Source organism: Rhineura floridana, chromosome 5 (genome assembly GCF_030035675.1).
Source record: "Rhineura floridana isolate rRhiFlo1 chromosome 5, rRhiFlo1.hap2, whole genome shotgun sequence".
In the NCBI taxonomy this organism is placed as follows: Eukaryota; Metazoa; Chordata; class Lepidosauria; order Squamata; family Rhineuridae; genus Rhineura; species Rhineura floridana.
In genome coordinates, this window is record NC_084484.1 from 105,144,980 (window position 1) to 105,167,057 (window position 22,078).

General features: G+C 39.8%; 1 long non-coding RNA gene across 2 annotated transcripts in view; it reads left to right on the forward strand.

Annotated features, from left to right (window-relative positions):
• Nucleotides 1-844: 844 nt before the first annotated feature.
• LOC133385242 (uncharacterized) overlaps nucleotides 845-22,078 on the forward strand; it is an 87,252-nt gene continuing 66,018 nt past the window's right edge. For both annotated transcript variants that reach the window (XR_009762826.1, XR_009762827.1), the window contains exon 1: nucleotides 845-1,079. This is a non-coding gene — a long non-coding RNA (uncharacterized LOC133385242). The remainder of the gene's footprint in view (nucleotides 1,080-22,078) is intronic.

The following is a 22,078-nucleotide window of genomic DNA, read 5'->3' on the forward strand; positions in this document are numbered from 1 at the left end:
GGTACATATCTTTCAGCACATATTATGTTATATTATTCCATATCCCCTCTCTCATTTTGCACACATACTGGTCATATAATGTATGTTGTTGTTGTCATTGTTATGTGCCTCCAAGTCGACTGCGACTTAGGTGACCCTATGAATCAGCGACCTCCAAGAGCATCTGTCATGAACCACCCTGCTCAGATCTTGTAAGTTCAGGTCTGTGGCTTCCTTTATGGAATCAATCCATCTCTTGTTTGGCCTTCCTCTTTTTCTACTCCCTTCTGTTTTTCCCAGCATTATTATCTTTTCTAGTGAATTGTGTCTTCTCATTATGTGTCCAAAGTATGATAACCTCAGTTTCATCATTTTAGCCTCTAGTGACAGTTCTGCTTTAATTTGTTCTAACACCCAATTATTGGTCTTTTTTGCAGTCCATGGTATTCGCAATGCTCTCCTCCAACATCACATTTCAAATGAGTTGATTTTTCTCTTATCCGCTTTTTTCACTGTCCAACTTTCACATCCGTACATAGAGATCGGAAACACCATAGTCTGAATGATCCTGACTTTAGTGTTCAGTAGGGTTGCTAGGTTCAATCCCTGAGACTGATCCTGTATCTTTAGGAGAAGAGAAAGTCATCCAAGTGCAGGTGTTCTTGCAACCCTGTAATAGGAAAAACCGCAAGGTGGAATTCTCCCTTCCCCTTGCACAACTTTTAAAGATACAAAAGACCTCTCGGTTGCCAGGCCCAGCCTCCAAGAAGTCTTTTGTATCTTTAAAAGTGACACCTGCTCTACACATAAGAAAGTAGGTTTTGATAGGATTCCTCCACTCAAATGGTGGCTAATTTATTCACATAGCTGAACAAGCTAAGGGCACACCTGGTTTCTTAATGCAAACCCTTTAGTTCAATATCCAAGAATGAAAGCCAGTTAAAAAGTCCAACATGGCTCCCTCTTAGGGGAGGTGATTGCTGACTCTGGGCATGATAGAGTAATATCACCTGTTGCATTCTTGTTGAACATTTATTAACCTGAGACCAAGGAGCTCAGAATTTCTGCGAAAGTTTCTTCTGAATGGGGACGAAAGACAGGTAAAGTAATGAATTTAACAGTATTTACATCTGAATGCTGTGCAGTTTCTGAAGAGTGTAGTAGGAACTAGTTATTGCAAGGACTATTATTTAGTTTAATTGACCCCAGCTGGGCTTGGGAGATTTCTGGCTCAAAGCATTTGAGTACTTGCCAACAGCCTGTCATATTTGATTGCTCACACTGCAATGAACTTGGCGAAGAGAGGTCAGTCACATAAGCAAAAACTAAATCCTCCTCTGTATCCAAGCTTGCATAAAAATGTAGAAATGCTGCCAATGACTAGCAAGCTATTCTCTTTTCAACTTTGTTTTAAGGGGCCCCTGGTTTCTTGGAACTGGGGGAGTGATGTGCTGGTAAGCAATGAGATGTTCCACATGTGGAGTGACGGGCAGACAGAGCTGCTCTACAGTCTTTTAGGCATCTGTTTTTATTAAAGGTCTACTTAATATGAGTTAGACCTAGCAATGAGATTCAGCATATGCCTGTTGATAAAGATGCAGTCTAGGAAGATAGGCAGCATGTTTTACGTCATCAGCATTGCTTTGGTATCAGTATTTCATTCAAAATAGTTTGATGGTTTTATTTTATGGAAATTGATGTCTGATGTGGAAAAAAAATCTGATAGTTAGTCCACATGTTTCCAGAATGATGACCTCTATGTGGCTAATCAAGTAGTACCTACATTTTGATCATGGTGTAAGTAGTCCCAGCAAGAAAAAAAGACCCCAGGAAAGCCATGTGTTTTGCTAGTCTACAACTCATAATTTCTACCTTTAGATGATATTGGAATACAGGAAAGTGACTTTAGTTAAAATTCCTAGAGAAAAACACCATCCTGTCTCTAGCATATACCTCAGAGGAAAAGGGGACCCACCTCAACCACTAAGCCACAACTTGAGGCATCAGAATATAAATCACAGGATATCCTTTATAAATTTGTCCATTTCCTGAAGTGAATGAAACTCTTTGCTTCAACAACATACCACTGGCATCTATTGAAACGTATGGCCTCATCTTAAATTTTGTGGCTATGTAAGATACGGTTTTAAAATCAAATTTTCAATTGAATCCTATCATTATATCAAAAGTATGTCTTTTATTATTCTAGTTATGGATAAGATGATTTTTTAAATCATTTATTGGACTTCTTATGAAAGAAAAATGGCCTTTTGAGTTTATTAGACTCATTTTCTGAATCCATTTACTGTTGTAATTTTTGGTTCGTTCCCCCCCCCCTATATTTTGCCTTTCTAAATGTTGGTTAATTAAGAGAACAATGTGGCTTCAAGTAATGTAATCTTGGATGAAAATCAGCAGCTTCAAACTGTAAAGTATGTACACATTTTGGAACCAGAAATAACAACAGTCATGGAAAGTAATACATTTAGGTTTTAGGGTTTGTTTGCAAACAGTGGCTCCAATCCAAAGATAAGGATGGATAGCAATGGGATGATTCTATATATCTATTTCTTTGAGCATCTAGCCACTCATGAGAAGCTTGGTGATATCAGTTTTGACAGTTCTGATTGCCTATCCAGAGGGGCATTGAAGCTTGATATCCAAGCAGTGTAGCATTCAGTCCTATTGCCCACAAAATCAAGAATCTGCTGAGCATTGAACATTCAGTTCTAAAAGCAGTGGCAGGATCTGTATCCATAGCCCTGGTTTCTGGATACAAAGAGATACAGCCTTGGGAACCATAAGTGTACTATATTTTTGAATGCAGGAGGTTCCCAGGTGGTGTGTATATCAGAAGTGGGATGATTTTGAGGGATTTGGGAATTATTAGAATAGAACAAGGTGGCACTAGATGAAGATGGTACCCCTGAAGTACTTCATGGCACCTTAGCAATACAAACATTTTTAAAATCCTGCAGTCAAAAGTACTAAAAACAAAAGTAAAGTCTTTGAGCTTATCATACAAGGAATAACGCCAGGTGTTGGGGATAGTGAGAGCAAACACAAGCATGGGGAGAAAGCGGAATGAGACCTCTGTTGTGATAGAATGGTCAAGTTTGTTATCAGAGGAAAGTATTTTACTCAGAAATCAAATATTAATTCTGCCACCCAAAACATTTTTCAAGGTATCTAGCAGAAAAACCCCTGTACCTATTTGCAATATGACAGGTTTCTTACCTAGGGGGCACCTCTCATCTGCAGCTTTAAGATCAATTGCCCACAAAACACTAGGAGAATTTCAGTGATTCCTTTGTTAACCACACCAAAATTGTAATGGCTGCCCTCAGAAAGAAACCACTCCAGGCATCTTTATGAAATTTGGCAGAATTCATGTCCTCGGAAGGAGCACCCTTGCCTACAAATTTCATCCAATTATGCCTATAAATAACAAAGTTATATGTTTTCTTTTTAAAATTCAAACTTTAAAGGTGCCCAGAACAAAAACCTCTGGGCCCATTTGCTTGTAAGTTGCAGGCTTTCTAAGTCTAGTATGCCAGCCAAATTTCATCTACTGTCAAAAGGGAAAAAAACACAATCATTTTTTGATTTCCCATTAATAAATTTGGGAGGGTGAGGGAGGAAGGGAGGAACAAAGCAAACATGGGCAGATGCCAAACTGAATTGGGCAGCCTATGGAACATCTCAGATCAAGGCAGGCCATTTTCTAAAAATTGGCAGATACATAATTTTACACATGGGTAAGTTTACACTATATTGCACAATATGAAGCTGGAGTGGGCATAAAACAGGGATGGGGAACCTGTGTTGCTGGAGTACGACTCCCATCATCCCTGATCCCTGACTAGAGCTGCCACATCTGGAGAGTCACAGGTTCCCTATGCCTGATGTAGAACTATATTTCTATCATGCACACCCCAGCATATGCACCCACATAGGCTTTTCCTGGTGCCCACAAGTTCCCCTCCCCTATTGAAATTAGGCTTGAAAGAAAGCCAATAGAATAGATTGTAAAGTGTGCTTGGTTGCAGTGTGTGTGTACAATTTCTCCAGTTTGCAAATGTGCCCATGGGTTCAACAACTTTGCAAACCCCTGTTCTTTGTTATACTATTGGCGTGCTTTAATTAAAGCATCACCATTTTGGCCTTATGACAGTTGAAGTTGCTCCCTACAACCAGGCATCACCAGCATGCAACAAAAATGGTGGTAGGCTCTTTCTCACATTAGAGGGAAAATTTATGGTTTGGGATTACTTGTAGTTAAAGGGTAAAGGGTCTTTGTGTTAGGGTAATGTTTAGTAGTTTCAGAACAGCTCTGTGGCCTGTTTTCTTTTTCCAATCCTAGCTAAAGGTTTGCCTTATGGTGTATAAATATGAAATGCCATATGCAATCAGCAATTATTTGTAACTTCTCAGGAGACCTTTTTAAAAGGACATGTATGTCAGCCTAATTGTTTGGCTTGTAAAAAACTAAATGTATTGTGCTTGCGACGATGTGGCCAGCCAAGTGTCCTCTCGACCTTTGCCCTTCTTGGCTTAGTAAAGCTTGCTGAGGGGGTATGGCTGAATGGATCCAGGGTGTGGTAAATGCGTCTTTGTGGGAGGGAGTGGTCCCAGCCGCCCTGAATGAGGTGATCCGACTGCTCCTGAAAAATCCCAACCTGGACCCGTTGGTTTGTGACAACTACTACCCAGTTGCAAATACCCCCTTCTTAGGGAAGGTGATTGAGAGGGTTGTGGTACAGCAATTGCAAACACTCTTGGATGAAACAGGTTATCTTGACCCATTTCTATCTGGCTTCAGGCCTGGTTATGGGACTGAATTAGCCTTGGTTGCCCTGATTTAATAAATAGTATTAATAATAAACCATAGTTACACAAATTAGATATTCAATTTGGAAAGTAGCATTCAAAAGCGCTGTTTAAATATATTCTTCTTGTAGAATTTGTGTCTCGAAACTTAGATCTCAGCTGTAAGAGATCTAGGCCAGGATCCAAAGAAGGGACCTGATCTAATGAGCTTAAGTTATAGGAGGATAGATTTCAGTTGAAAATTATGAGAACCTCTTGATGGTAAGAGTAGTTTAACAATGGAACCAATCACCTAGGAAGGTGGTGGGTCTCTCCTTTACTAGAGATCTTCAAGCAGAGGCAGGGCAGGCTGTGAATGCTATAACTCTACATTTCCAGCATTAGCAGGAGGTTAGACCAGATGGTCTATAAGGACCCTTCCAACTCTACTATTCTATGTACATGAAGGATAGAAATGCGGGGACATAGGAAGCTGTCTTATACTGAGTCAGGCCATTGGTCTATCTAGCTGAGTATTGTCAACACTGACTGGCAGCAGCTCACCAGGCTTTTCGGTAGGAATCTCTTCCAGCCCTACTTGGAGATGCCGGGGGTTGAACCTGGGTCCTTCTGCATGAAAGACAGATGTTCTACCACTGAGCTATGGCCCTTTTTCGGTGTACACAGAGCTAAAGCTTTGCTGTTTTCTCTCAGCCGGGTCTCATTGTTTATCTTCCCTTTTCACATATTGTGAAGCAAAATTAAAGTTTGTTTAAACAGCAGACAAAATAAAAAGTGGGTGACAGGACCATGGAAAGTGTGGAGTGGGAAAAGTGAAGTGAAAATCAAGGGTTCTCTATTTGTTTTACTGCTGCTGTCAGGATCTCAGATCTGTGACCTAGCAACCCAAGGAGGTGGTTACACTAAACAATCGCCTTCAGTGGAGCTCAAGACTAAAATCCAAGCAAATCAGGCATTTTTGTTTTCACTTTCACAATTGCCAGAAAGCATCTCCATGTTTTTCGTGTCTTCCTTGTTGACTCATCCAAATTTCGACTATTTTTCAAGCAAGGTAGTGTGCAAAATTTCCTAAAAGCTGATTGTTAAGATTCTGGGAGACTGTGGTGTCCCTGAATTAGCCCACAGGGCACAGCAGGAAAAAAAGCACCTGAAGGTTAGATAGAGTCCCTTGATGTGAATAGCCCATGGTGGCTCTCAAGGTTCTGCCAAGCCATTCTCTGGAAGAGACAGAGGCTGCACAGAGCTTGGTAGGTGTTGCAGGACAGGGAGAGCAGAGCATTTTGGAAGTGTGGATTTGACACTGTCAAAAAGGCATCCCTGCCTGATTAAGGAGGGGGTCTGGCCACTTCCTCGCTTAATTTCATGTAGATGGTAAGGAGGGAAAAACAGGATGAAAGATGGTGAAAGAGGTGGCTGAAAGAGGCAGAAAAGGGGATGGCAAAGAGAGCAAGAAAATGGTATGGCCCCCACTCAGTTTTAGCTCTGACTCTGCCTACCTTTGATGCTGCCTTGTCAACTGCTGCTATGTGCTCCCCCAAGATTACTCATAAGGAAATGTGACCCTCTGCAGAAGAAACTGTTGCCCACACCTGCTTTAAAGAAACAAGTTCCACAAATCACTTTCTATGTGAGCATCACATTTAAAGTTCACAAAGATGATATGATGGCCTCTCCTAGGTGGAATCAACTCCACAGTTAAAAGAAAGAAAAGTTTAATCATATTTTAGCAGAATCTCTAGTTCATTTCTCAGGATTTTATCTTTTTTATTGAAGATTAACAGTATTTGAGATAATCTACCTCTGTTATACATTTAGTTTTTGTCTCGCCCTTCGTGGTTTGTTTTTATTCTAGCCAAATCTATCTCAGTGTCTACCAAGTGTTTATTTCTTTATTCTGCAAAATGATATTGGCTGTTTAGAGAATAGGAACAAGAGCTAAACAGGCTAAACTATTCCAGACCTTGTAGCACAAACTCTGCTCCTTAAGATGATAAACTTCAGTTTGCAAGTGTTTAGCACCAAATAAATTGAGATTACTGTTACTGAAGGTTAGGAATATAACTGGTTATGAATATAATTATAGAAATTGCATACAGTGCTCGGACAGTATGGTTCTAAATAGGCCAACCTCCTCCATGTCTAAGGGCAAGGTTGAATGTAGTTACAATTTATTGATTTTTGTTTCACCCAGACACTGAATGTGCATTGCCTTGGACAAGCCTGGACAAACCCAGATTTGCCTTGTCAGATAATCTGTACCAGAAAACTATTCCTTGCTATGTTTTTTACTTTTGTGTCCATTTCACAGACAAAATGTCTGTAAATTAATAACCAAATCTTCAGTTATCAGAAGTCATCCGTCTAGAGTCAGCAGATGCCCTCTGGACAGGGTGACGGGGTGCTTTATCTGAAGTAATCTTCTGTTTAAAGAGAAAGGGAGATCAGGGGCCTTGAAGTTGCCTATTAATACTAAGACCCTGGAGAGCAGACTGAGCAGGCACACAGTCTTCCCTACTATGGTGTATTGTGATTCTATTTAAGTTATAATCATTATTTCTAAATTGCATCTATGCATATTCATTATCAGCACATGCATATTTTATTCACATCTGTGTGCTCTTCGTTTTTTAAATAAATATTTTGATTTCGGTTTTCCAGAACATAACAGAAAAGAACATCATCGAAAATGTTGGGAAATTAATACCCATTCCTTCCTCCCCTGGAATAGGTACAGAGTAGTCAACAGCTGCTCATGAGTCGACAGAGGATGTCAATCATATTATTATAATTCATATAGGCTATAAAAGGGTACCACCTCTCTAAAAAGCAGTCATTGCTCTTTTGGCCATTCAGGACTCCCACTTGTTTAGTCAGTTTTTTTCCATAAGTGTGACAGTCCACACTTTGTGTCTCCAGCTACATGTACATATATTGTCCAAATCTTTCCAGTTTTGAGTAATCCATTGTCTTGCTGCAACTAAAAGGAAGGTGATTAATTCTTTATGTAACAGGTATTTCTGTTCTTCATGAAACATTGTCAATAAAGCCAACCATGGTATACACTTGATGGTCTGTTATGTTATTAAGCTTATTTCTTTGAATACATCTTCCCCAAAGCGGGTGATCACACTGCACGTCTACGTCCACCACATATGAAATAGATCCCAAAACAACCACAGCCCCTCCAGTGCAGGGGCGAGGCTTGTGGATTTATTCTGTTGTATCTCTGTGGAGTTAAGTACCACCTATGCAGTATTTCAAGTGTATTTTCTCAGATTTTAGCAGGAACAGATAATATAGGGTTTTTTAGCCCACATATTATTCCAATCAATTTGTTCAATTTTGAATTTGAAATCAGATTCCCAGAGATGTTTTAAAGAGTCCAAATTTCCTGTGTGAACATCACAGATAATTTTGTAAACTACAGATAGTGTTTTTTCTAAGAATGAGGAAATAGTTCAAGTTCAGGTTTTCAAATGGAGTCCTCTTTTGACCTTTTTCTCTCTCTCTGGTGACACATTGCATTTTTTTTGTCATTTCTAAGACACCATTCTATTTTTGGATTCCATACTACATCTTCTGCTAAGTAGGAAAGAGTCCTTCCTAATCATTCTAACTTAAAACTACTGCCCTTGTCTACATATCTTCTATAGCCAAACAAGAAGATTGCTCCCTTTCTGCAACTAATGTTTCTACTCATACCATCCAGGAGAGTTTTCCAAATGGTAAAATGCCCACAATGTGAGACCTGCTGTGACCTTTTGCTGAGCATTTCAGTGATTAATCACTCATATCCCACTTAACTTAGATGTCACTACTTACGCAGTGCTGTCAGTGGATGTGCCTAGAGCACTGTCTGGTTTTAATTTATTAGATTCATGTCAGAAATCTAGAACCATTTCAGTCTGGCTTCAGCCCTGGATATGGCAACAAAACAGCCTGGGTCGCCCTGACTGAAGATCTTTATTAGGAGAAAGATTGAAGATGTGCTGTCTTGCTCATTCTCCTTAACATCTCAGTGCTGTTTGGTATCATTGATCATTGTAACCTTCTAGAGCAGCTCTGTGGGTTGGAAAGAGGGATGGAAAGATCAGTCAGTTTATCATTTTCCAATCTTAAATTCAGTTCTCATTTCTGCAGCTATTGCTATTTTTTTTTTAAATCCTCATGAAAATTCTCCAGCATTTTAGGCAATTTTTTCCTAATAAACACATTTTTGTAGGCAGTTTTGACTATTGTACACATTTTTGCATGGAATTTCTCATATACTGCATTTTGTATATTATATTCACTCATATTTATTTTTATGCACACTTTCCCGTAACATAGGCATTTTTGTAACCATGGTTTGGTTGGTGAATTGCAAACTGAATTGAAATTCTCCCCCAGCCCTACCGACAAGTGCAGACTCTTCCTGTGATGTATGGCATTCATAATGGTATACAAAGCCCCCAGAAGAGTCTGATATTTCAAGGAGCTGAGCATGTGCTCTCTGATATTTAGTCAGCAAACTTTTGCATGTTTCCCACCTAGACATCCATTTGATCCCCAGTCCTTTAACTTTTCTGGCTATTTTATATTAGATGAGTTGTATCCTATGTGATGCCCTTATTGACCAGCAACCTGAAAGGGAGGTGTGAGAAGCAAGACTGGACTGGATCTCTCATGTTTGGCTCTGATAAATGCATCCCAGCATGACTTCCTAGCCAAACCTCTTGCTTTGTTGACAGAACTGGGGATCCATTTGCTGAGCCATGTAGAAATTTGAGAGAGGGATGCCTCCAAGAGAGGTCAGGTCCCACCAGATACAAAATTGCTGCTTCACCATTTTGAAGGAGGTGAAACAAACAAACAAAGGAGCTAGATTGCATAAGTGAAGTAGTGCCAGCCAAATCTGTCAGGGGTTTACTTGAGGTGTTTTCTCCCAGGCAAAGGAATGGGCAGTCCATCCAAGGCATCAAGCTTCTATGTAGCATAAACAAGCCAGAGACTGGAGATGAGTTGCATCATTGCCCCTCTCTGTCTTCAGACTTCTCCAGCTGGACTTAGGAATAGGAGTTTCTTCAGAAAATGGATTTAAAAAAAACCCAGAGCAGGTGCAGCATCCTGTATTTGTACCTGTAGTAAAGATGGAAGGAATTTTTACACAAATGTTGAATGTACAGTAATCATGGATTTCTAGATCTATTGTGGGAATCTGTAGTAAAGAGGCTACTGAGTTACTGGATATTGTTTGGTGTCTGTGTGCATGTGTGATTTCTGTGTAAATTCATACAGTGATACAAGGACACACATGGATCTCCACACAAATAAGCAGACCGCTGAATTCTCTTTGCTATTGGCTGAGTAATGCTCCATGCATACAATGGTGATGAGCTTGGGGAACCATGAAAGCAACGGGGCAGCCTGTTGTGAAAAAGAAGCTCCAGGTGTGTGTGAAACATTCATGAAGATATAGATCATATTTGCAGTGTATGTGTTTGTCTGGTCTGGATTGGTTTGAGTGGGGTCCCTTTAAGAAATGCTGCTCAGAGCAGGGTGAGGAAGCTGAAACTTGAAGCTAAACCCTGGCACAGCTAAATGTTAGCTTTACAGTCCAAGATCTAATGTACAAGATTAAAATCCATTAGCACTGGAGTACTTGGACTACAAAGGTAATTGCTTTGAAGAAACTGTTCAATAGGCATGCCTTTTATTTGGGAGCAGAGACAGCGATTCAGGGAAAGCATGTAGCCGTGATACACACAGGGCTTAACTTTTAGCTAAACAACCATCACCACCTTTACATTGCTATTAGATTAGTAAAATGTTTGCATTTGCCAAGTTCAATGTTAACAGCAGTCCAAGCATTCATTTAAACTAGTGTTGCATTATTAGACCAAACCTGTGTGTGATTAACCAAATATATATTTTAAAAGAACACCCTTATTTGCTAATCTTTCATCTGAATCTAGTTCAGATGTGTGCTGAATAATGAGATGTCAGCACATACATGATTCCATTATTGTATAGCCAAGTAGAAATGACTTTCCAATAATCTAGTTAAGGTATAGTTAGATTTTGTTTTGATAAATATATTAATAAAATACATGAAAACGTGCTTGTTTTTAACACAAATCTCTGTGACTGTTACAAGAACCTCTTGTTGCACCCAGAAAACTAGAACTTTTCAGATGCTGTAAAGTACCAAATGCTTTTTGCCATTCATTTTCCACTGTATATACTTATAGTGAACTCATTTTTGAGTAGCCAAAACAGCACCATGAATGCATATGATGGAGGTTTCAGCAGAAACCCAAATGCTTACAGATGTATAAAAACCAACAGAAAAAACACTAACCATGCAATCTTATGCATGCCTATTCAGAGTAAGTCCTACTGAATTTAATGCAATGTACTCTCCAGAGTATGGAAAAGTTGTATGTGTACAACTGTGGCCTATGAGAGTAAAAACCTTGAAAACAGCCCTATGAGGTCTGAGCATGCTCATTAGCCACAGAATGCTGAGTGTCTGTTGGGTGAGAAGGGATAATGAAAAACTGTAGGGGGAGGAGTGGAGAAAGAATAGTATGGCATATCCTGGGGGAAAAAGTCATGGCTGGCTGCTGGAACCCCAGACAGGAGCACTTCACAGAACAATGTTGCTGTAGATCCCACTTGTGATCGTCTAGTGACTTCCTAGACTGGTTTGGTTCTCATGACATTGTAAGGTGAACCGTGACTTATCGAGACTGCACAAACATGTAGGCTCCTGGAGACGAGCTTGCAGTCACTTGCTCCTCCCCATTCCCCCCCACACACCACACTGAAGTAAGCCAAGGTTTGGTTTAGTGTGTCATCCAAACCTGTGCTCATGGTTAAGGTCTCTCCTCACTAACTATGAGTTGTATCAGTAGGAGATCCTGATCTGACTTCTGCCTGCCGCTGACTTAAACACTAAACAGATTTATGTTGCATAGGTATGGGTTCTCCACATTTCCACATTTTTGAATGAAAATTCATCAGCACTTGAGTGTGCATTTCTCCTAATATGCATATTTTTGTATGCAATTTTGCCTGCGCACATTTTTGTATGCAGTTTTCACTCATATTTGTTTTTTATGCACATTCACCCTAGTATCTGTGTTTTTGTACACATTACTTGGCTATAGAGAATTGTACTGCAAAATTTGTAGAAATGCAAATTTTGAAGGATAGCTATGTTAAGTAGGTTTGGCTTTAAATGTGAACTGAACCAAATTTCTCCCCAGCCCTAAAGTGGCATAAACCTTCATGGATTACAGTCCTCTTCATCAGATGAGCTAGGAGAATTACACACTTCTGAAAGCAGAACTCACTGTATTCCCCAGTAGAACTCACTGTATACAGGCATTCAGGAGAAGAGCAGAAACAATTATCTATAAGATCCCTGTTATTTCTTTAGATATACTTAGGGTTATATATAAATGAATATTAGTTATCTTGAGAGGGGCATCTTTTATATTTTCTTCAAGTTTTGTTTGGGCACTAAGTGTGATACTGTGGCCATTGTATGTATTTATACTTTATTATTCATCACTTTTGGACTTGTCAGAAAGTATCTAAATTCTCAGAATAAATGCATGATACTTGCTTATTTAGAACATTGTATAATTCCATTGTACCAAAGAATCAAGATGAAGGAATGCATGCATAAGCACATATTTTGTTATGTTGCTGTATCATACTCTAGCAGTTCCTGAATCAACCAAATCTCCATAAGGTATTTCCTAGCTTGTTTGAAAAAAACCCTTTGGAATATCACTATCATACTCTTTTTATAAATGTGTTTTAAAAGGCTCCTGCATCAAATGGCAAGAGGAGAAAATGAAGATCCTGTAGATCCAAAGCCAAATTCTTCTGTCGATTGAATAATTTTTAAAACCTTGGATGAATATTCCATCTATCTGGGAAACTTAGCTGGGAAGAATTTTTGCAATTGATTCAACATGTGTTGATTAAGACTCCAGGACACTGTGAACTTAGAAAGCCTTTCCTGTTCTTAGTGCTAAATATCGTGCCATATTCTTACCTTCCATTTTGTTTTTGTAAGGATTACATGTTATGAGATGCAGTTGAAAAGCAAGGAAACATATTGTCTCCTATAGTGTGCCTGATGCTTAATTATGCAGCCAGATATTTGGTGTTTCTTGGCAGTATTTAAGTCCTTTAAAACTTAAATGATTGCTTTAGATTTTATCCCAGTCCATAATGTAAGTGATTGTTGCAGATTTCACCCATCCTTAAAAACTACACTTAGTACAGCCCATCAGTAAAAAATACTGTCTGTCTTCAATTTTATTGTTGCCTGCCACTATCTGCCAATGTGTTGTTTTTTTAAAAAAAAATTGGTTCAGAAATTACTTGCATAAAAAACATCCACACTATCAGGAAACAGACTGAAATTTAAGCACTAATCATTTGTTAGCAAGGGAAAAATAAAATCTAGGGGGAAAGATAAAAGTTTGCCCAAGTGATCAATCCTGAGCTGCATGTCAGTTTTGACACCCTTGGTGAGGCAAAATACTGTATGATCCCTTGGATTTCTAACCTTTTGATACTAACTCTGTCTAGACACATTTATGTTAAGTGATATTGCAAAAATAACATGCACTTACCACTCTCTTATATAAGATAACTTCCTCAATTCCACAAACATGCAACATTCTTTTGTTTTTATATCCATGAGCGATGTTTCTGATAAGCTTTCACTGCTCTGTTAATGTATTCCTTTGACATAAAAGAACTTGCATATCTGCAGTACTTTCAGACAAAGAGGATAATATGAAGGCTTACAGGAATACACAGAAAAAGATGAGAGAAGGAAATTTATTCTTCACATCATTTACATGCACAAATATCATAACGCTTTCTCAAGCTTTTGAGCAATACACATTTTCCTTCATCCATCAACAGATTGTGAGACCTTCATGTATTTCAAGTCCAAATGCAGTGTGAAGTCACCATAATAGGATGGCAGAGGCTGAATGGTTCATTTCACTTGGCCTTAAAGAAGTTATGAACTTTCATCTGAGGGTCAAACACAGATGCTTTTAAATTGGTGTTATATGTCAGCACCTGCGCAGAAGCATTCTGCACTAGCTGGAGCTTTCAAATTATCTTCAAGCGTAACCCCATGTAGATCACATTACAATAACGAAGCAGGGAAGTTACTAGGGTATGGATTACTCTGGCCATGCTATCCCTGTACAGGAAGGGCCAGAGCTGGCAGTAGGTACTCTGCACAACTGTAGCTACCTTAGCCTTCAATGACAAGGTGAAATCAAGAAGTATTCCCAAGATTATATGCTTGGTCCTTTAGCAGCGAGTGCAAACTCATACAGAACAAGCTGTGAACCCAGTTCCTGGACCCAGGAACCATCAGTCCATAGGATCTCCAAGTTGTCAGGATTCAACTTCAGATTATTGACCCCCATCCAGTCCATTTCTACCTCCAGACATTGATTAAACACCTGCACAGCTTCACCCAATTCCAATGGAAAGGATAGTGTCTGCTGCATAGTGATGACACTTTGTCCCAAATTCCCTTATGTTGTGGCCAACAGCTTCATTAGAGGGAACCTTGCTCCAAATCACCTGATGATTACTCCCTCAGTTTCATATAGATGTTAAATAGCATGGGAAGTCTATTGTGGCACAAATGTCATGGGTCCAAACAGAAGTCCCCCACTGCTACTCTCTGAAACTGGTCCCGCAGGTAGGAGTCAGTTGCCTTCAGTAAGCTCCTACAAGCCACAATGGGCAAGGGTTGAGATTACAGCTGGTAGACTGAACACCTTCAACCATCTTGTCCATATCATCTGGCTGCAACAGCTCATACTGATCCTACCTAACCAGTAGTGCTCAAAATGATCCCTTTGGACCTCTCATAAACAGTGGAGTCAAGGTCAGTGTTATCTGTAAAACTGCAAGGACTGACAGATATTGACTAAAGCAGAACAAATATTTCAAAATTTAGATGATTGGCACTCAGTTCTGGGCTTTGCCACACATCCTCCCCCCACAATGCTACTGTAGAAACCCTGTAGAAAACAATAGGCTGTCATATTGTGAACACTTAGATGGGAATGAGTCCCATTGGACACAATAAGACTTACTTCCAAGTAAACATGCATATCATCACACTGTAATTGTTTTTTCACAGGCAAGGGAACAAAGTTCTGCAGAAGGTTTGTGAACTTGTACATTTCTGCTCCACCTCACTTACATTAGTTTAACACTAAGACTTGTTGGAGACATATGTTGTTTGTTGTATTATAGTCATTTTAAAATAGTAATGCCTGGGTTAATTTTGTTCTGGCACATTTCACAATGATATGGTTATATGATTTGGAAATCACTTCCCAAAATCTTGCAAAAAGGGAATGGCATGTGTAAAGGCATTTTAAAGTGTATTTTTATAGTATTTTATTACTATGTTGTATTCAGGATGTTGTTTGGTTCTTGTATTGTTTGTATGTTTTTGTTTTTTGAGTTATGGTATTTATTGTATTTATATATTGTCCTTGCTTTTACCTTTTATGTACACCGCCCAGAGAGCCTTCGGGCTTCGGGCGGTATATAAATTAAATAAAATAAATAAATAAATAAATAAAAGTGACTCAACTAGTAATTTTGCTATAATCAGATGCTTGGCGAACTAACTACAAGCATAAATGTGACTACCCCTGCATCCTGCAATCTGAAGTTGAACAATCCCAGATGGCATTACATGTGATCTTGCTGAATATGTAGATAAGCCCTTAGACTTTGTTGTGCTACTATATACTTCAATTAATTATCTGAATTTTGTAAAAACAACACGCACATCCACCATGGGGTAAATGGTCTTACAACTGCCTGTTAAACAAACATGCTGACTCTTGCTGGAGATTGTCACTTTTAAACAATCAAACATTCAAAACTGAAATATCTTTTCCTTCTCTTATAGAAGTGTTTGAATAGAAGCTATTTCTACCAAGGCAAAAACCAAAGAATTTGCCTTCTAAAAAGTACCATTATGCATACCCCCCCTTTCAATTGCCCCATTAGGACAATTAAAATCATTTTCATGTAGTTCCAGCAGAAGGATCATTTTTATTCCTCTCAAAGATCTATTGTAATCACTTAATCCCTTTTGTTTACATTATTCCTGCTGCCTAAGCCCCCCTCCCCCACCACTTTTTAATAATATCACTACCTCTAGGACTGCATTGTTTCCTCAAAACCTTCACAGATACATCAGTCCTTTCACCTTTTTCCAGCATTTGTTTTAAAAAGGATTAGAATGAGCTTTGATGAATATTTCACTCTCAAGTCTCCACTAAAGTAATATGGTTATCAGAACAACAGACCTTCTCTACATCACCATGCTCTTTGCATTATTTATGTTATTGTTGTGCTTTCTAGCCATGAATTTCTAGCCAGAGAGTTTCGGCTATGGGGTGGTATACCAGTTTAATAAATAAATAAATAAATTTATATCAAATTTTTATTTATTCATGTACTCATTAATCAGTTGCTTTATACAACAAAAAAAGTTTCAAAGCGACTTGACAAAATAAACATACAATACACGGGCAGCCAGTGCAGCGCTTTCAAACTTTGTATGCTTTAATTTGTTCTCTGGTGCTAAAAACAATTAACCCCAGAAAAAAATTAAAACAATTATTTTTAAAATGGCTGCCAGTGTGCTACCAGTCTCAGTTCCAGCGGTGGATAGACACCTTTGGATTTCACTCCCCTCCTTTTTATTATACTCAAACTATCAGGCTACAAATTATAGTTAGTATTATATTTTTGCAGCCACTATATTGCACCTGCTGGGACAGGTTTAAAGGTTTCCTGTATTATCTAACCAAGGGGAAATGTGATGTGCCTGGACACCCATAGACTTTTAAGGGGCATTTCCCATGACTATCTCATAGGATGGCATGGCATTGTTTCATCTGATCAGTAGCAGCTGAGAAGCCATTTGTCCAGAAGACTGAACAAAAACCAAAAATGCAATGTTGTAGGTGGCCTGCAGCCACAAAGATGGGATGCTGTTACTAGTGATACATAAACATATTAGGTTTTTAAGTACAGTTTTGAAGGGCTTAGGCATTCTATCAACTTAATTACATGCCTGGAAATGGAGGCATAAGAACAACTGTAAAACCTATACAAATCTACTGTGCTTCTTCCAAGGTCTGACGAGGCAAAATCTGTCATGGGTGATTCTGTTACACTGTAAGATCGGAACGCCAATGAAGATGTGCATGTTTCCTCAATATCTTCTTTCACTATTTATTTTGAAATTACAGGACATCCATAAACCTTCCTTCTGGTTTTCCATGTGAAGAGAGTCCAAAAGCTGCTTTTTTCAGTTGAGAAATTGAAATTATTAATGAAAACACACATAAAATTAATGGGCACTGAAGTTTTGGATATTCGGAAGCATCCATGCTGAAGACCCATTCCCTATGTATAATTTTTTGCTGCCTCAGTGCAAATATTAGTTTGTAGTATAAAAGATAACAAAGTTTCTGGTATCTTCTAAAGAAAGCCCCTGAGTCTAATATTAAGAAAAACGTCATTGGCAAGTCATTACTATTCTTGGTAATCATAGAATTGGAAGGGGCCTATAAGGCCTATAAGGCCATCAAGTCCAACCCCCTGCTCAATGCAGGAATCCAAATCAAAGCATTCCCGACAGATGGCTGTCCAGCTGCCTCTTGAATGCCTCCAGCATCAGAGAGTCCACTACCTCTCTAGGTAATTGGTTCCATTGTTGTATGGCTCTAACAGTTAGGAAATTTTTCCTGATGTTCAGTCGAAAACTTGAGCCCATTATTCCGTGTTCTCTGGGACGATTGAGAAGAGATCCCGGTCCTCCTCTGTGTGACAACCTTTCATGTACTTGAAGAGTGCTATCATATCTTCTCTTCTCCAGGCTAAACATGCCCAGTTCTTTCAGTCTCTCCTCATAGGGCTTTGTTTCCAGTCCCCTGATCATCCTTGTTGCCCTCCTCTGAACCTGTTCCAGTTTGTCTGCATCCTTCTTGAAGTGCAGAGACCAGAACTGGATGCAGTACTCAAGATGAGGCCTAACCAGTGCGAAATAGAGGGGAACTAATACTTCACACAATTTGGGAACTATACTTCTGTTAATGCAGCCTAATATAGCATTTGCCTTTTTTGAAGCCACATTGCACTGTTGTCTCATATTCAGCTTGTGATCGACAATTCCAAGATCCTTCTCACATGTCGTATTGCTGAGCCAAGTATCCCCCATCTTATCAGTGCATTTGATTTCTTTTTCCTAAGTGTAGAACTTTACATTTATCCCTGTTGAATTTCATTCTGTTGTTTTCAGCTCAATGCTCCAGCCTATCAAGGTCCCTTTACATTTTGTTTCTATCTTCCACGGTATTAGCTATGCCCCCCAATTTTGTATCATCTGCAAATTTGATAAGCATGCTCTGTACCTCCTCATCCAAGTTGTTAATAAAAATGTTGAAGAGCACTGGGCCCAGGACCGAGCCTTGTGGTACCCCACTCATTACGTCCGCCCAGTTTGAGAAGGAACCATTGATAAGCACTTCTTTCAGTACGATTCTGGAGCCAACTGTGGATCCACCTGATAGTTGTTCCATCCAGCCCACATTTAGTTAGCTTGCTAATCAGAATATCATGGGGCACTTTGTCAAAAGCTTTGCTGAAGTCGAGATATATTATGTCCACAGCATTCCCACAGTCTACCAGGGAGGTTACCCGATCAAAAAATGAGATGAGATTAGTTTGGCAGGATTTGTTCTTCATAAATCCTTGTTGGCTCATAGTAATCTCTGCATTGTTTTCAAGGTGCTTACAGACTGACTGCTTTATAATCTGCTCCAGAATTTTTCCAGTGATTGATGTTAGGCTGACTGGTCTGTAGTTCCCCGGTTCCTCCTTTTTGCCCTTTTTGAAGATAGGCACAACATTAGCTCTTCTCCAGTCATCCAGCACTTCACCACTCCTCCATGATTTAGCAAAGATAATAGACAGCGGTTCTGAGAGTTCTTCCGTCAGTTCCTTCAATACTCTAGGATGCAGTTTATCGGGTCTTGCTGATTTGAACTTGTTCAAAGTGATTAGGTATTCCTTGACCGTTTGTTTATCTCAAGCTCCAAATCCTTCCCCTTCTATTTCATGTTTCCTCGGAAGGTCAGGGACCCTTTTTTGGGAGAAGACTGAGCCAAAGTAGGAATCGAGCACTTCTGCCTTTTCTTTCTCATGTGTTATCATTTTGCTATCCTCACTGAATACCTGTGCCAGCATTTCTTTTCTCTGTCTTTTACTATGGACGTACCTGAAGAAAGCTTTTTTGTTGCTTTTCGCATCCCTCACTAACCTCAGCTCATGCTCAGCTTTAGCCTTCCTGACGCCATCCCTGCAATTCTGTGATACCTGCCTGTACTCTTCCTTTGTGGCCTGGCCTACTTTCCACTTCCTGTATGTGTCCTTTTTTGTTTCCAGGTCATCTCTAAGCTTTTTGTGGAGCCATATTGGCTTCTTCTGCTGTTTTCCCCCTTTTTTCCTTGTTGGAATTGCTTGCCATTGTGCATTTAGAATTTCCTTTTTTAGAAACTCCCACCCATCTTGGACTCCTTTTCTCATTAGGGTTGTTTGCCATGGAACTGTACTAACAATTGTTCTGAGCTTATTAAAATCAGCTTTCCTGAAGTCCAGGGTAAGCGTACTCTAGCTTTTGCTTCTGTTAAAATCAAGAATTCAAATATGGTGTGGGCACGTTCCTCCAGAGTTCCCGTAACTGCCACTTCATTCGCCAAATCATCTCTATTGATTAGAATCAAGTCTGGGATAGCTGATCCTCTGGTTGCTTCCTCCACTTTCTGTAGGAGGAAGTTATCTCCAACACATGTCAGAAATTTCTTGGAGATGCTGTGTTTGGCAGAATTTGTCTCTCAACAGATATCGGGATAATTGAAGTCCCCCATTACTACTACATCATGTCTCCTCAGAACATTGGCAATTTGCTTTTCAAAAGTTACATTCTCGTCTTCTCCCTGATTGGGTGGTTGGTAGTAGACTCCAAGCACCACATTCCTTTTATTACTTGCCCCATTAATTTTAATCCAGATACTCTCGATGAAGCTACCAAAGCTCATCTTCCTGTATTTCTGTGCAGGGATATTTTTTTTATTGAATAGTGTGAATCCACCTCCCTTTTTATTCCTTCTGTTCTTTCTGAACAAGTTATATCCTTCAATTGCTGTATTCCAGTCACTGGGCTCTATTAGAGCCAATCTCTGTGTTCCCGTTACTGTGCACAAGCCTTCATCAGTTGTTACCACCAAGTTTAAGTCTCCCTTCCACTTAAGATTCAGTTTAAAGCCCTCCTGATGAACCCCTCCATGCTGTGGCCAAACACATTCTTCCTAGTCCTTGTGAGATGCAACCCATCACTTGCCAGCAGTCCACCTTCCAGGAACCATAGCCCATAGTCCCAGAATCCAAATCCCTCACGTTGGCACCACCTTTGCAGCCATTCATTCACACGGAATATTTTTCTTTCCCTTTCTACTCCTCTTCTAAGTACTGGAAGGATGGATGAAAAAACTATCTGGAACCCAAAGTCCTTGAGTTTCCTTCCCAGAGCTTCAAAGCCTGATGTGATTTCTTCATAGCTCCGTTTGGCAGTATCATTTGTTCCCACATGGATGAGGAGAAAGGGATACCTGTCGGTGGGCTTCATGAGTGATGGCAACCCTTCCGTCACATCTCTAATCCGTCCTCCTGATAGACAGCATACCTGGTGAGTCCACGGATCTTCTTGGGTTTCAATCCCATGCAGTAGGGAGTCTCCCACTACTAGTACTCTTCTCTTGTTGTGGGGCAAGGTTTCATTGGCCCTGCTTGATTGAGCTTCAGCCTCTTGCTCATTGTTGCATGGGGTTTCCTTTAATTCTTCCACCACAGGCTGTCCTCCACTCTCGTCCTCCAGTAGTTGAAAGTGGTTCCATAGTTCCACAAGTGAAGGGTGTCTTGTAGCTCTTCTGCTCCTAACTGTCACCCTTTCCCACGGACTTTCCTCCACTTTGTTGCTCCTCTCCAAAGCAGCCTCCTCTTCTGCTACCACATGCTGTTGCTCTTCCACCTCCACTTCTCTTTGCTGCTGTTGTTCCAGCATTCTGTCTAAGAACTCTTCATCTTCTCTTATAGTCCTCAGCGTGGCCACCCACTGTTCCAGGCCTCTCACTTTTTCTTCAGACAGTGCCACAAGCTTGCACTTGTTGCACATGTACACTATGTTGTTCTCAGGCAATAAAACAAACATGGCACACACCTTGCAGGTCACAACCACTGGAGTATCCTTCCCGTTCATATTCTCGTCTACACTTTGTTTCTTTCTAACTACTTGCTTTGGAGTGGCCTGTGCTTTGTCCTGTCCTACTTCAGGGTAAACTTGAGAGTCCCATGGGTATGCGGTGCGCTGTACAAGAAGAATTAGTATTTTAATTGGTTTTTATGGTTATCTTATTATAGGTAGGTAGATAAGAGTTTCTGAAATTCTTCTAATCTGAATTTGTTTCTCAATTTTGTAGTTCCAGGTTATCTGGTCTTGTTTCCAAAGTGAATCTGCTGCATTTATTATGTTATTGTCATTGTTGATGATGATGATGATAATTTTATAGACCACTCTTAGTAAAAAAACAAAACAAATAAACACTAGGATGGTCTACATTACATTAGATGTAGTGCTCAGGAACTAAGTGTATGACCTGTTCTGGGATGGGTTGTACTCACCCTGAAGGAACAGGTTCCTAGTCTGGGAGTACTCCCAGCTTCCAATTTGTCACTAGAATCCCAAGAGGCTTCTGTGGCTAGGAGTTTTTATGCCCAGTTGAGGTTGATTTACCTGTTACGGTCATTCCTGGACCAGGATATTCTCAGTTGTCCATGTTCTGGTGATTCCTGTCTGGACTACTGCAATAGGCTGTACGTGGAGCTACCCTTGAAGATGGTCTGAAGGCTGCAGCTGGTGCAGAATTTATTTATTTATTGTATTTATATACCACCCCATAGCCGAAGCTCTCTGGACAGTTTACAATAACTAAAAACATTAAAAGCAAATATACAAATTTAAAAACACATCTTTAAAAAACCATTTAAAACACATGCTAAAATGCCTGGGAGAAGAGGTAAGTCTTGACCTGGTGCCGAAAAGATAACAGTGTGGGTGCCAGGTGCACCTCATCAGAGA